Source organism: Sminthopsis crassicaudata, chromosome X (assembly GCF_048593235.1).
Source record: "Sminthopsis crassicaudata isolate SCR6 chromosome X, ASM4859323v1, whole genome shotgun sequence".
Lineage (NCBI taxonomy): Eukaryota > Metazoa > Chordata > Mammalia > Dasyuromorphia > Dasyuridae > Sminthopsis > Sminthopsis crassicaudata.
The window spans coordinates 8,528,872-8,543,601 of record NC_133623.1 but is presented as its reverse complement, the minus strand read 5'-3'; the positions used below and the strand labels follow the sequence as shown (position 1 = coordinate 8,543,601).

General features: G+C 43.8%; 1 protein-coding gene across 1 annotated transcript in view; it reads right to left on the bottom strand.

Moving 5' to 3' along the window:
• Positions 1-3,309, bottom strand: part of PLS3 (plastin 3) — a 127,901-nt gene extending 124,592 nt beyond the window's left edge. The window contains exon 1 of the mRNA XM_074277309.1: positions 3,173-3,309. The gene's annotated coding sequence lies outside the window, so the exon portion shown is untranslated. The remainder of the gene's footprint in view (positions 1-3,172) is intronic.
• Between the last annotated feature and the right edge of the window lie 11,421 nt (positions 3,310-14,730).

Here is a 14,730-nt window from a genome sequence, read left to right as displayed (position 1 = left end):
ACCTCAAAAAATGCTCTAGATTTTGATCTATCTCCAGAAACAAAGAGCCAAGCATAAGGATTAGCCTCTCTATTCCTTTGGTCCTCAGTTTCCTCACCTGAAACTGAGGCGGTTGGCCCAGATGGTATCCCAAGTCCCTTTCACAGCTCTCCACCTCATTATGACTCTTTCAAACTGAGGAAATCGGTTCATTAAATCCCAACAACTACTTGGAAACCGCCCATCAGAGATTTTGTTTACTTTGACCCACCGAGGTGATTCCCTACCACTGGTCCAAAAAAGCTTTAGCCCTGCTGGAGCTGCCTTTTGATACAACTTCCTGTCTTCTTCCTTTTCAAGCTACCCACTTCCCTGCCTTTCTGACCCCTCCATAACAAGACTTTCCTTAGGTGAGGCACATAATCAAACACAAGCGAAGGGTCTCAATAAACTCATTTCCACAAGAGGGCCCTATGGTGCAGTCAACTTCTAGTTACTCAGGTAAGAGTAATACCTTTTGTCCCCCTTTCCATGACATGTGACTGTTCGCCCAGGTCCGGTGCCAGCTAGTCGGGAGATGGGGAAACAAGTTTTCATGACCGAAGGCCCTCCCAAGTACACCCCATCTTCCAAATGTAGTCAGGGCACTTCTGGAAACCACCCTCCACCTTAGACCTCCATTGTTTCAGATTTTGCCAATATAACATTTGATGCTCAAGGGATCTACTGGGGCTCGTCTCTTCTGGCTTTTAATTCTCCCGCTTCTGTCTAATCCCACCACAACAGAATTTTAATGCAATCCTCAGGTTACAAGGAAATTTTCAAATATTTGGGTAACCTGGGCAAGATCAAAAAGGCAGTTTCTCCTAAATAGGGGCCCTTCTCCACCGGAGCTAGTGCACATGATTGCATAGACTGAAGGGATCTTGACTCCTCGGGAGCTGGAGGAAATTTTTAGGATGTACTTTTTACTTTGTGAGTCAAATGAACTCAAAAGTGAACTCAAATTAAGAACAGAACGCTGACCACTCTGAAATCCCAAACTCCCCCCCCCCCAAAAAAAAAAACTATACCAATCAGGACAAATAAGCCATAAAAAGAAAAAAAGCTCCCATTCCTCTTTTTCTAACTCCTACTAGTTCAACTAGTTCGAATGTAGCATTTAAGGAAGAAATGAAAACAGCTGAATTAAAAAGTAGAGAGCACTAACTAGTCCAGAAAAAGGAAGGCTGCTCAGGAGGAAAAATAAAAAGGACAAGGAAAAGCTGAGCCAATTTCAAGAGGAGAAAAAGAGAAACAGGCAGGGGTGAGGTGTGAATGGCCAACATACACACACACACACACACACACACACACACACATACAACACACACATTCACACACAGAGATACACAGACACACACACAGATACACAGACACACAACACACATACACACAGATACACAGACACACACAACACACATACAACACACACATACACACACAGATACACAGACACACACACACACAGATACACAGACACACAACACACAGACACACAGATACACAGACACAGACACAACACACACACAACACACACATTCACACACAGAGATACACAGACACACACACAGATACACAGACACACAACACACAGATACACAGACACAACACACACACACATTCACACACAGAGATACACAGACACACACACAGATACACAGACACACAACACACAGACACACAGATACACAGACACAACACACACACATTCACACACAGAGATACACAGACACACACACAGATACACAGACACACAACACACAGACACACAGATACACAGACACAACACACACACACATTCACACACAGAGATACACAGACACACACACAGATACACAGACACACAACACACAGATACACAGATACAGACACAACACACACACACAACACACACATACACACACAGATACACAGACACACACACAACACACACAGATACACAAACACACACATACACACACACAGATACACAGACACAGACACAACACACACACACACACACACACACACACAGTCTCTCCCTCTCTCGGGAGAGGGTCCCGAACCAAGCCTGCTTCAGGTCCCCTGGCAAGTGTCCTGAATCGCGGCTTCCAGGCAACAGAGTGGTCACTGAATATCTCAGCCGAAAGGGGCCTGGGAAGGCATCTCGCCCGACCCGGTCACTCTCCAGAAGAGGAAACTGAGGCACGGAGCGATCTAGTGACTTTACAAAAGGCACACTGTTCAGTAATCGAGCTGGGCATGAAGCCCAATCCTCTGATTAAAAAAGGCGGAGTTACATTTCTCAGACTGGAGTGTTTGATGGGCGCGACAGAGGAGTAAATTGTGATTAGAAATCTGGGGATCCGCCGACCATTACCCGGAGCACGCACCTCCTTTTAGACGTGGCCGCGCTGCTTCCCCTTGACCCAAAGGTAGGCGCCCAAAGGCCTCCGGGGCCCTGGGAACTGGAGCACGGTAACTTTTTCAATCCCCCCTCCCCCCCCACGGCGCCTCCAGCTCCGGGATCCAGCTGTGGCTGCCATGGAGGGATGCAGAAGCACCACCCGCTGGCCTCGGGGCGGGGGACTGAACTGGGGGAGTCTGGGCCGGGCTGGGAGCGCCGCTTGGGGGGTTCCTCGGGGCTGGCCGGCTCCGTGTTGGGGTGCGCCCAAGTCCCCCCCGCACTCGCCGCCCCCCACTCTGCCACTGGCGGGGCCGGAGCGGGAAAAGGAAGGAGGCTGCCATCTCCGGGGAACTGCGGGGAGCCGGCCCGGAGGGAAAGGAGGCGCCCGCCACTGTCCGCCACAAAAGTGCTTACTCAGAGGCGGCGGGCGGCGGCTGCAGCCCCAGAGCCAGCCTCCCAGCCCAGCCCAGTGAAGCGCGGCGCCCACAGAGCCGCCGCCCGTCGCCCCCGCCGCCGGCCCGAGGGGTCCGGGGCAGCCCCCACGTTGCGGCAGGGGCTCCGGCTGCGCCGCCGCCGCCGCCAAGGAGCCCGTGCCTGAGGCAGCCGGAGGGCGCCCCGAAGCCCCCGATCCCGAGGTGGGCTAAGTAGAGCCCACCTCGGCATTCGAGCACCAACTCCGCCCTCCCGCCAGTCCGGGCGGCCGCCCCGGGAGCCGCTGCCGGGCGGGGCCCGGGCCAGCAGCGCACTCAGCCCCGGACAACTTACCGTGCCGCCGCCGCCGCCGCCTCTGCTTGTGTCTCCACCCGCCGCAGCCGCTGCCTCCGCCGCCGCCGCCGCTGCTGCTGCCGCCCCGCCGCTTCCAGCCGCGCTGCCTCCAGCTCGGCCCGGCCCGGCCCCTGCCCGGTTTTTGCCCCGCCCCGCCCCTCCCCTCCCCCGCACCGCCCCAGCCCCCTCCGCCCCTCCTCGCTCACGACCATTGGTTCCGAAGGGGCCGCGAACCGGGCCCAGAGATAGGATTGGAGCACGGACCTGTCACATCAAGCGGCTGGAAGCGGGAGAGGCGGGGGCAGGGGTGGGGAGAAGGCCCACTGGTTGGGGATGGCCCTGAGAGGGGGAGGCGGGATTGGGGCCCGGGGAGCGGCTGGGACCCCCACTCCTCGCCACCCTCCTTCCTCCGCCCGGGACAATGTGAGAAGCCCGGGACCGGGTCGGGAAGCCGGGAGTCCGGGCCGGACACTTAGCAACGCGCACGTCTGCGAGCACCTGAGGTGGCAGGAGTCCAACCCTCTCACCTTGGGGTTCGGGGTCAGAAAGAGAGCTCAAGGCCCAGCCGTGGGCGGTTCTGCTTCGACTCCTGCCCCGTGAAACGCTGACCCCGACGCCCCTTGTCCAACCAGCACGTCAGCGGCCCCGCGGCCGTCCCCGGACAGCCAACCGGGCCCATTTTGGGTGCCATTGTGGGACTGGGAAAGACAAGCCGAGAAACCTCGGGACGGGGAGGGAGCGCCCCGGGCCTAGCCGCTCGGAGCCCGAGGCATCCGGGAGCCAGCCGGCAATTCCCAGTAAGTCTCTGGTGCCCCGGGATGCGGTCTTCCGGCAGCCCGAGCTTCTGCTGGCACCGGCTCTCCTTCAGCTCCTCACCCCTGAAGGTGACATCATCCCACCCAGAGCCCCCTCAGCCCTCCCCAAACCAGCCAGCTCTCACCCCGGGGGTCCGAACAAGGGTGCCCCCCGCCAAGCCCCCTGCTCACACTGGCACCTCGGGCCAGAGGGCATCTGGAAAGGGACAAGGAGGCATCTTTGTTTGGCCTTTACTTCTTCCGCCAGGCTTTTCTAAGTCAGGCACTCAACAAGCATTTGCCTCGTGTTTACTAGTCTCAAAAACTGAGGGAATTAAAAAACCCCTGCCCTCAAGAAGCTCCCCAAATAATGGGGGAGATGTTGTGTAGCTCTGTGTATGTGAGCTAGATACTGGGTGAAAGAGCTAATCCCCAAAGGAAAGACGTGAGGAGGGGACAGGGAAGGAGGAGATGATGTTAGGGGGGATGAGGAGGAAATGGGGGGCCGGGAGGGCAGGACTTAGAGAACCAAAAAAGTCCTTCAGGAAGCCAGGGAAACCAAGAGGCAGAGGACAAAAGGGAGAGGATTCAAATTGTGGAAAACCCACAGGACAAAGGAGTAGACAGGGGAAACGGAGTGCTCATCTTGTGAAGCAGTGTGGCTGGAACTAAGAGTATGGAGGAGAGTGACATGTCAGAAATGACTCTGGATATGAAACAAGACCCTCTTTTGGATCGAAGAGTAATAGGGAGCCACTGGAATTTATGGAGCAGGAGGGTGCCTCAGTCAAGTGCAAGCTTTAAGAAAATCACTTTGGATTGGAGTTGGCAGAGACTTGAGGCAGGCGGACCAAGCAGCATGAGATGATTTGCTTGAACAACCCCAGCCTGAGATGATAAGGACCCACAAAAAAGTGGTGTCCCAATGAGTTGAGAAAAGGAGACGTAGACATCCAAGGCATGGTATGAAGGTAGGAATGGCAGGATTTGGCATCTAATTGGATCTGCAGGGGTCAGAATGAAAGAGGCGTCTAGGCTGACCTCGAGAATGGGAACCTGCCAACTGTTAGCTTGGTGGTTACCTCAACAGCAACAGAAAGTTAGAAAAAGGGAAGAAAGGGAAGAGACAGAGAGACAGACACAGAGAGACAGAGACAGAGAGAGAGAGAGAGAGAGAGAGAGAGAGAGAGAGAGAGAGAGAGAGAGAGAGAGAGAGAGAGAGAGAGAGAGAGAGAGAGAGAGAGAGAGAGAGAGAGAGAGAGAGAGAGAGAGAGAGAGAAAGGAGTTCTGATTTGTTCATATTGAAGATGCGTGTGGGACATTCAGTTTGAGATTCCAATAGGCAGTTCGACAGACAGGTTAGATCTGAGAGCTGAATCCTTGGGAACTGATGAGAACACTAAGGGAAATAGAATAGAGGAAGAAAGAGAAGAGAGCCCCATACAGAACCTTGGGGAACACCCTGGTGGGACCTGGATAAAGATGCAGCCAAGGAGACTGAAGAGAAATAGTCAGATGGACAGGAGGAGAAAGAAGGGAGAGCAGCAAATCTATAGGGAAAAGAGTGAAAGAGAAGGGAATGATTGTCAGTGTCCAAGCCCGCAGAGAGGGGGAGAAGATGAAATCTGAGAAAAGGCTCCGGGATTAGAAACTCCATGATAACTTTGGAGAGAGCGGATGTCATTGAGGATGAGATCAGAAGCCACTCTGTGGAAACATCAAGAGAAAATGAGAGAAAAGGAAGGGGAAGCTCCTTGGTAACAAGGCATCAAGTGGAAAAGGGAGGAGAATGTAGCTAGTGTAGAGGGGATGGGTTGGAAGAGAAGGGAAGGAGAGAAGAATAGGAGAGGTCAAAATAAAGATCAAGAACAGGACTCAAGGAAAGGTGCAATAATAGAATGTCCGTTTGTGACCATACAAGCAGACTGCTTGTGGGTGGCACTAAGATCAAGGCTCTCGCCATTTCTGTGTATGACTGAGGGGGGGAAGAAGGGACTGTCAATAAGAATGAATAACATGTCATTCCACATATGTGGAGTGATTCACCCAGAGCCATTCCAAAGTCAACATGGCCAGTTGGAACTCATCAGCTGACTCCTCCAAACTTTCCTACTTCTGTTGAGAGCACCATCATTACTCCATGTTACTCCAGCTGGCAATCTGGAAGTTATCCTCTATCTTCCTTCCCCATCCCTTTCCTTTCTCCTCCTCAATCAATTGCCTATTTTTCCTCAATAACACCTTTCACATTCATCCCTTCCTCACTGCTCACAAAACCAATGGCCTACATTAAGCTTCCTTACCCCTCAAGGGGACTACTGCCTCCTAAATGATCCTCTCCAATCCACCTTAACCAGACCTATTTCCATTACTCCCATTACAATTACACCTAGATCAATCCCAATGGACTGCTTGCAGTTCCCTAATCTCAGGACTCCATCTCTCCCCTCTGATTTCCGCCACACCAGTCTCTCTTCAACTCTGCTTCTGAGAATCTTGACCTTTCTTTCAAGGATGGAGTTAAGACACCTCCCACAGAAAGCCTTTCTCCTACTTTTTAGTGCTCATTTCCTCTTCAAATTATCCTCTATTTGCTCATCTTTCTGTATGCTGGAACCCTCCAATAGAATATATACTTCTTAAGGTCAGGAACTGTTTTTTCAATTATCTTTACACACACACACACACACACACACACACACACACACACACACACAAACATGCACACTGCCTTATAGATGTTTAATAGCTGTTTGCTGAATTCAGTTCCAAGTCTGGTTGTAAAATTTAGGATTTGGAGTCATTGAGTTTCGGTTCACTTCCTTAACCTGCTACTTAGTAGCTATATGACTTTTACCAAGTTGTTTTATCCCTCTAGGTCTCAACTTCCTCAACTAGAAAATGTGGAATTTTAACTAGCTAACTTCTTAATTCCCTCCCAACTCTAGATTTGTGACATTCTGTGCCTCACTTTCCCTAAATATGAAATGGCAAGGTGTACCTAGTTAATCTCTAAGCCCCTCTTTAGCTCTAAATCTGTAATCCTATATAATCAAAATTTGATAAATCAAGTCCTACTGTGTCCACCTTAGGAAAGATGCTGCTTAGGTAAATTCTTTTGTAAAACAGAGACTTCCATTTGCAATCATCCTCTCACATCTATCAGAGACTGACTACAATGATAACAAAAGATGATTCCAAAAGAGTTTTGCTGCTTCTGCATTTTTATTCTAGGTGTCATGTTCCTGTTAAGAATACTTTCTGCAACTTTTTTTTTTAGTAAAAATGGAATCCATCTCCATTCACCAACTACCTTGCTATGCCCTGTGGGTAATGTGAGAAAAGTTGCCAAAATCACACTAAAATTACAGCTGGATTTATATGACATTTTGAGGGGGGAGATAGGAGAAGGAAGGGCCGATTTTGAAACATCATCATGTATGGGATATATATAATTACTTCATAGCTCTGAATTAGGCCTGAACTTGGAGTGAGAGGACTGAGTTCAAATCCTACCTCTGATGTTTATGTCCATGTAACCTTGAAAGAGCTATTTTCAGTTCTCCTTCTTCATCTGTAAAATTAAAGTGGTTGGACAAGCACTTTCTGTGGTAGCTTCAGGCACTATTGCGGTGGCTTCCAGCTCTAAAGCTATCATCCTATGATCTACTTTATAAATGTGGATTTCCTACTAACAGATTTTCTGCAACCCCATTTCCCTCTGCCCCTGCCCAAAACTCATTAAGCACCAGTGCCCCCTAGTGGTCCAAAAGAGTTCATGGTCTTCAAGTTCTTCATGACTTGGTGGACCATAGCACGCCAATTATGGCGTTTTCTTGCCAGAAATCCTGGTATGGTTTGCCATTTCCTTCTCACGACAGTCCTAGCTATGGACTAATGTCTCAGCGCTAAGAAAAGATTAGCTCATTAAATATGTATTGTTTCCCTAAAAGGGCTCTTAGGAAAAGCACAGGAGGAATGAGAGAGGAAATCCTGAGGTTTCTGGCCAGGTCAGGTTTGGCTTAGCTCCCCATTTGTTCCAACATTTTCCTTCTTCGTTTGGACAAGCAGGGGACGAAGACGGGAGGATTATGGGCTATGGTGCAGAAACTCTTGATGCTCTGAATGGGGCCACTGTATTTTTTTGTGTGTCCACCACACAGCTTGGAGGTCTAAAGTTGATTACAGACTTACCAAAGGCAGAAAGTTTCTCTGGAGTCTAAGCTTTTAGGTATGAATTGATTTAAACCTGTTATTTAACACCATTGGCTATTTCTAGTTTTTCTAAATGATCCAGTCAAACTGTAGTGTGTATATGTATTATATGTATATGTATACAACCATACGCACATATTTAATATATGTGTGTACATATAATATATATGTATACAAACACATATATTTAATATATGTGTGTATATATCATATATATATATATATACATTTTGAATTGTTCTATTTCTTAGAATGAAATAGCTTGTTTAAAATTTTTGTGTGAATGGAAGTCTTTCATCACTGTTATTTCTGGTAAATAACAATATATCAACATTCCTTAAGGCAGCTTAGAATAAAGAGGTCTGGACTGGAAATCAGAAAGAAATGAGTTTAAATCCTACCTCCGATACTTAGTAGCTGTAAGTGGGCGAGTCATTTAACTTTTCTGATCCTTGGTTTCCTCATCCGTAAAGTGGAGATGATGATAATACTTATAACATATACCTCCCCGTGTCATTGGGAGACTTAAAATGAAACAATGTTTCAAAAAATATCTTGCAAACTTCAAAACATCATAGAAATATCAATTATGTCTCAGGTTCAGAACTTTGCAGCTTTAGACTATGTATTTTTGGACAACTCATGGTTGGGTCTCAGTTTCCCCATCTGTTAAAATGCAGAGATTGAACTAAATAATATTTAAACTCTCTTCCTGCTTTATGTCTCTGACCTTCTGATTATCATATAATCACATACCAGTGTAAGCAGGGAGTGGCCAGTTGGCAAAACATGTGTAGAGTCCTAGAGAACTTACTTCTGGGAATATGTGATAATATATAATATAATTTTATATATATACATATATATATACACACATATATAAATATACATACATATATATGGGTGTATGTGTATATATATGTGTGTATCTGCATACACACATATATATACATATATACCCATATATATACATATACATATATATATAAATATACATACATATATATGGGTGTATGTGTATATATGTGTGTATGTGCATGTATACACACATATATACATATATACACACATATATATATATGTACATATACATATATACACATATATATATACATATACACACACACACACACACACACCCATAGATATATAGGTAAAGCCCTGCTCTCCACTTCAGTGCATGTGTAGGTGAGAATTATATCTTCTCCCTTGGCCACATGGTAAAGAAACTGACTTTCATTGGCCACTGAGATTGAACAAAAGATAGCCTGAGGAACAATTCTGCCCTTTTTCTTTCCAGGTGTCCAGGAAGGAGGCTGAACTATTATAGAACTCAGGTTGGAAGAAAGACCTCAGGCCCTCTCTCACCCTGAACCAGCAGCATGAACTTACAGACCATTTTTTGCCTTAATTCTTACCTACCCTTCCTTGATCATCGAATGGGTGAGGCCTCAGGCAAATTGAGACCTGTTAAAGACTTTAGCTTCAAAAGGCGAAGGTTTCCCATTGCATCCTAGGCCATCTCCACTTATCCCAATCTCTCTCTCTGGCCACTGGACCCAGATGGCTCTGGAGTGGAAAGTGAGGCAGGTGACCTTGCCCAGCCCTCCCTCCCTTTCATCCAATTCACTTGTATGTCTTAGCATCGCCTCCCTAATGTCATGCTCCTCTTTGAGAACAAGTAGAAAATGACAGCAACAACCTATTATCTGCTACAACTAAGCTAGCACCACCAGTGGATTATATGGCCCTGTTCTAGTGGACATAAAGAAATAAGTTTGTGGCTCTGCTGTTGCTTCTGTCCCTGTTGTGCCCATTCTTTCCTTCGTAGATGGAGGAGTTTTGGCAGTAGAATGGACTAGGGATCATCGCCTTGTGAACTTTGGAAGACTGAGAGAGCCAGGACGGGAGTCGGGTGCCTGGGATGTGGAATAGTAAGGTGAATTAACCACTCATCCAGTCAGTATGTATCTGCCTAACAGAGGCCTTAAACCTAGGTTTTCTTAACTTGGAAGCCAGTTTTCTCTACATTACATACAGAAGGATCACAGATATAACGCTAGGTGAGATTGTAGAGCATGTGGGTCCTCTCAGAGGATCTGTGCAGTCAAAACTCTTTTCACCAGAATACTAAGATGTCATTTGTCTTTTCTACTTTCTACTCATGAGTCTACATTTCTACAGCAGAATTTTCAAGAGATTTTGTGATTCATGAATTTAAAACGTTGCTGTTAACTTGAAGACCATGTTAATATCTCGCCTGTGGAAAGGGATCTTTCGTTTACAGACAAACAACTCCACAGAGATGGCTAGATTTGTTAGTTTGCTTGTATTGGTCCGGCAGCAGCATCAACTAATCTTCAAAGATCTTTGATGTCAGTGCTTGGTAACAAACACAAGCATCGCTTGTGAAATAATTTTTTTGAACCTCATGGTTTATCCAGAAGCAAAAATAATGGTAAGTAAAACTGCTGAAACCTTAGTTCAAACCAATGAAATGGCTCCAAATTGTGCCGGGAAACGATGTATTTCACACTGCTGTGCTCTCAAGGTTTAAAAAATGCCAGTTTTATTAACAAATGCCCTTGATGGAGCGATAAAAAATTCCAAAAATTGTGACCATCAAGTAGATATCTTTTTGATATTCTGTGTGATGAAATGGGAAGTATGATAAAGCAAAGCTGCTGCATGTCCAGTACAATGGTTGTCCCAGGAGATTCTGGGCATTCTCTCTGGCTGTCCCCCTGCCTGGAACTTTTCTCTCTCCTTGTCTTTGCCTACTGACTTTCCTGGCTTCCTTTAAGACCCAATTTAAATCTCATCTCCTACTTCCCTTTTGCTCCTTCCTGAGCCCCTCTTCATTCCAAAACTTTCCCTCTGAGAATTATTTTCTGTTTATCCTTAATATTGCTTCTTTCACATATGTATGTATGTATCTTTAAATGTTGTCTCTCCCATTACATTGTGAACATCTTGAAGGCAGGGACTGTCCTTTGCCTCTCTTTTTACTCCCAGCACTTAGCACAATACCTGGCACCCAGGAGGTACTCAATAAATGTTTACTGATTGACTGAAGAGAACCATTAATGTGATGGTTTGAATTGCAAACTGAACTAAACACTTTTTTCAAGGAACACCATTATTATTTGAAAGAATGACTGTAAGACAAACTATGGTTATCCTGTCTCAGCTATCCAACAGTCATTTTGGGGACAAAGAAAGAACAAAATTAACTTATCATTTCACAGAAAATAACCAAGAATATTTGTTGCTTCTGACAAAATTCAAACTTTCAAGTGAAAATTCAAATTTTGGAAAACTTATGAGTGTAAACTGTGAGCATTGTTTTTTTTTGTTTGTTTGTTTGTTTGTTTTGTTTTGTTTTGTTTTGTTTTGTTTTGTTTTGTTTCTCTTCCCAGATTATTTTTACCTTCCGAATACAATTCTTCCTTTGCAACAACAACAACAACAAAATTCGGTTCTGCAAATATATATTGTACCTAGGATATACTATAAGATATTGAATATGTATGGGAATGCCTGCCATCTAGGGGAGGGGGTGGAGGGAAGGAGGGGAAAAACTCGGAACAGAAGGGAGTACAAGGGATAATGTTGTAAAAAAAATTATCTATGCATATGTACTGTCAAAGAAAATGTTATAATTATAAAAATTAATAAAAAACAAAACAAAAAAAATTTGGAAGACTTGTTTCCTTCATCATTAGCTCGACAATGCCTTGGGTAGGTTACTTAATGTCTATTTGCCTCAATTTCCTCAACTGTAAAATGGGAATATTAATAACACCTACCTCATAGGGTCATTGTAACTTAATGTTTGTAAAACACTTAGCACAGTACCCTCTCAGCCAAGAGAACACTGTACACAGAAACAAGAAAATTATGTGATGATCAGATAGGGTGGACATGGCTCTTTTCAACAATGTTGTTTCAACAACAACAAGGCAGTTCTTTGAAAGAGCCATCTACATCCAGAGAGAGAACTATGCAGACTGAATGTGGATCAAAGCAGAATAATTTACTTTGTTGTCGTTGTTTGCTTCGTTTTTCTTTCTCATTTTCCCCCTTATCTGATTTTTCTTGTGCAACATGATAAATGTGGAAATATGTTTAGAAGAATCACACATATTTAACCTATGCTGGATTACTTGCTGTTTTGGGAAGGGGGGAGGAGGGGAGGGGAGGAAAAAAAAATTGGAATATAAGGGGAATATTGAAAACTATCTTTGCATGCATTTTGAAAAATAAAAAGCTATTATTATTTTTTTAAGTACCCTCTCAGAACCTAGGCAACTAGATGGTACATTACATAAGTGCTGAGCTCGGAGTCAGAAAAACCTAAGGTCAAATTCTGCCTCAGACATTTACTGACTACGTGATCCTGTGCAAGTCACTTAATTCGTTTTATCTTAGTTTTTTTTTTTAATGATACAATAGTTATTTAAGTAATACTTACAGCTTTTCCAATGAGATTGATGGTGATAGTAATAAATGTGACATTACATAATGAGATGGGTCAACATTTGAAAGATATCTATACCTCACTGAACTACTATTTTTTTAAATGACCCATTCATATGATCTTAGAAAATTGTATATAGGTAAAAGATCCATTCACAACAAGATAGATTTTAAGGTCATAGAGTCGATGTTCAATTGTTTCCTAACTCATCGTAACCCTGTTTGGGGTTTTCTGAAACAGGAGTAGTTTGCTATTTCCTTCCCTAGCCCATTTTACAGATGAGGAAACTGAGGCAAACAGGATTAAGTGGCTTTCCTGGAGTCATACAACTAGTTAATATCAGATGCTGCATTTGAACTCAAGTCTTCCTAATTCCACTCTATTTGCCACCTAGTCACTCAAGGCAAAGTAGAAGATTCTAACAAATCAAAATAATTAAAACTGTTTTCATTGTTGTTTCTGACTGGTAAAATTCCTAAATCCATACGTTGAATTATATTTTCTTGTTTGTTTGGGTTTGAGGGGGGGGCATGATTTTAAGTTGCCATTATGTTTCTTTTTAAAAAATAATCGCTTTTTATTTTTCAAAATACATGCAAAGATAATTTTCAATATCCACCCTTGCAAAACTTTGTGTTCCAAAGCTTTCTCTCTCCCTCCCCATCACCCCCCTCTCCTAGACAGCAAGTAATCCAATATAGGTTAAACATGTGCAAGTCTTCTAAACGTTGAATTATATTTTCTAGTAGCACATTCTTAGGCAGAGCATTCAATTTATTATTTTTATTAAATGCAATATCTTTCAACTTACATGGCTTAAATCTTCACTCTGAGAGTCATGTTTCGTAATACCAAGTTTTCCAGAGCTCTCGTGGTGTGCTTGATTAATTTTTTAAACTTTCTGAATGTTAGTTGATCCTTAGTACAATGCATTGAAAGTCATGAAAAATTTTCAAGAATGTGAATCGTATCTTCAACATAAAGAAGATCCAACTCACTTCCAGTTGATCAATGATGGACAGAAATAACTACACCCAGAGATGGAACACTGGGAAGTGAATGTAAATTGTTAGCACTACTGTCTTTCTACCCAGGTTATTTATACCTTCGGAATCCAATACTTAATGTGCAACAAGAAAATGGGATTTACACACATATATTGTATCTAGGTTATACTGTAACACATGTAAAATGTATGGGATTGCCTGTCATCAAGGGGAGGGAGTAGAGGGAGGGAGGGGATAATTTGGAAAAATGAATACAAAGGATAATATTATAAAAAAAAATACTCATGCATATATACTGTGGAAAAAATTATAAATAAAACTATATATATATTTTAAAAAAAAAGAAAAAAAATCCCGAAATGGATCACAAAGAGTCAGACATGACTGAAATGTTGAACAATGACAAAATCTGGGAGAATCTTAAAAAAAAAAAAAGAATGTGAATCGTTACAGCAAATTCTTAGAAGAAATTAATGTTAGCAATCTCTTTACAAAACCAGAATAAAGAGAAGAATGAGATACCTACCAGAGACGGGCAACATGTGCAGTAGTAGCTGACAAACTACTGCCGTTCAGCTCCATTTCAATAATTTACTGATTTTAATTACTTCAATGTCAGATTCTTTAACTACAGATTCTAGCTCAGTCTGATTTTTATTAGATTGGTGACAAGAAGAATACATTTTATACAGTAATATTTTTAAATGATTAACTTGTTTTATTTCAGAGATTGAATCAACTGATAATTGCACTTGGTTTAACAGGAAAATTTTCTAACACCGTTGCAGCTACCCGAGACTTTCTTTCCAGCATTGTATTAGCACCAGCAGAACAAAATGTAATTCAATTCATTTTCAAGATTCATTATTAAAATCATAATTGTTTCAAGTAGACAACAGAAAATACACTGTGCTGTAATTGCTATCAATTCTGACCAACAAATAATGGAGAGCTCTGAATTGTCTATGTAACAACAGGATTGCAAATTCCTAAAAATTTAACAATTGGCTCCAAGCTGGCTCGGGCTGTGCTACTTGCTAGATATGTCTTGACTGTGCCTCA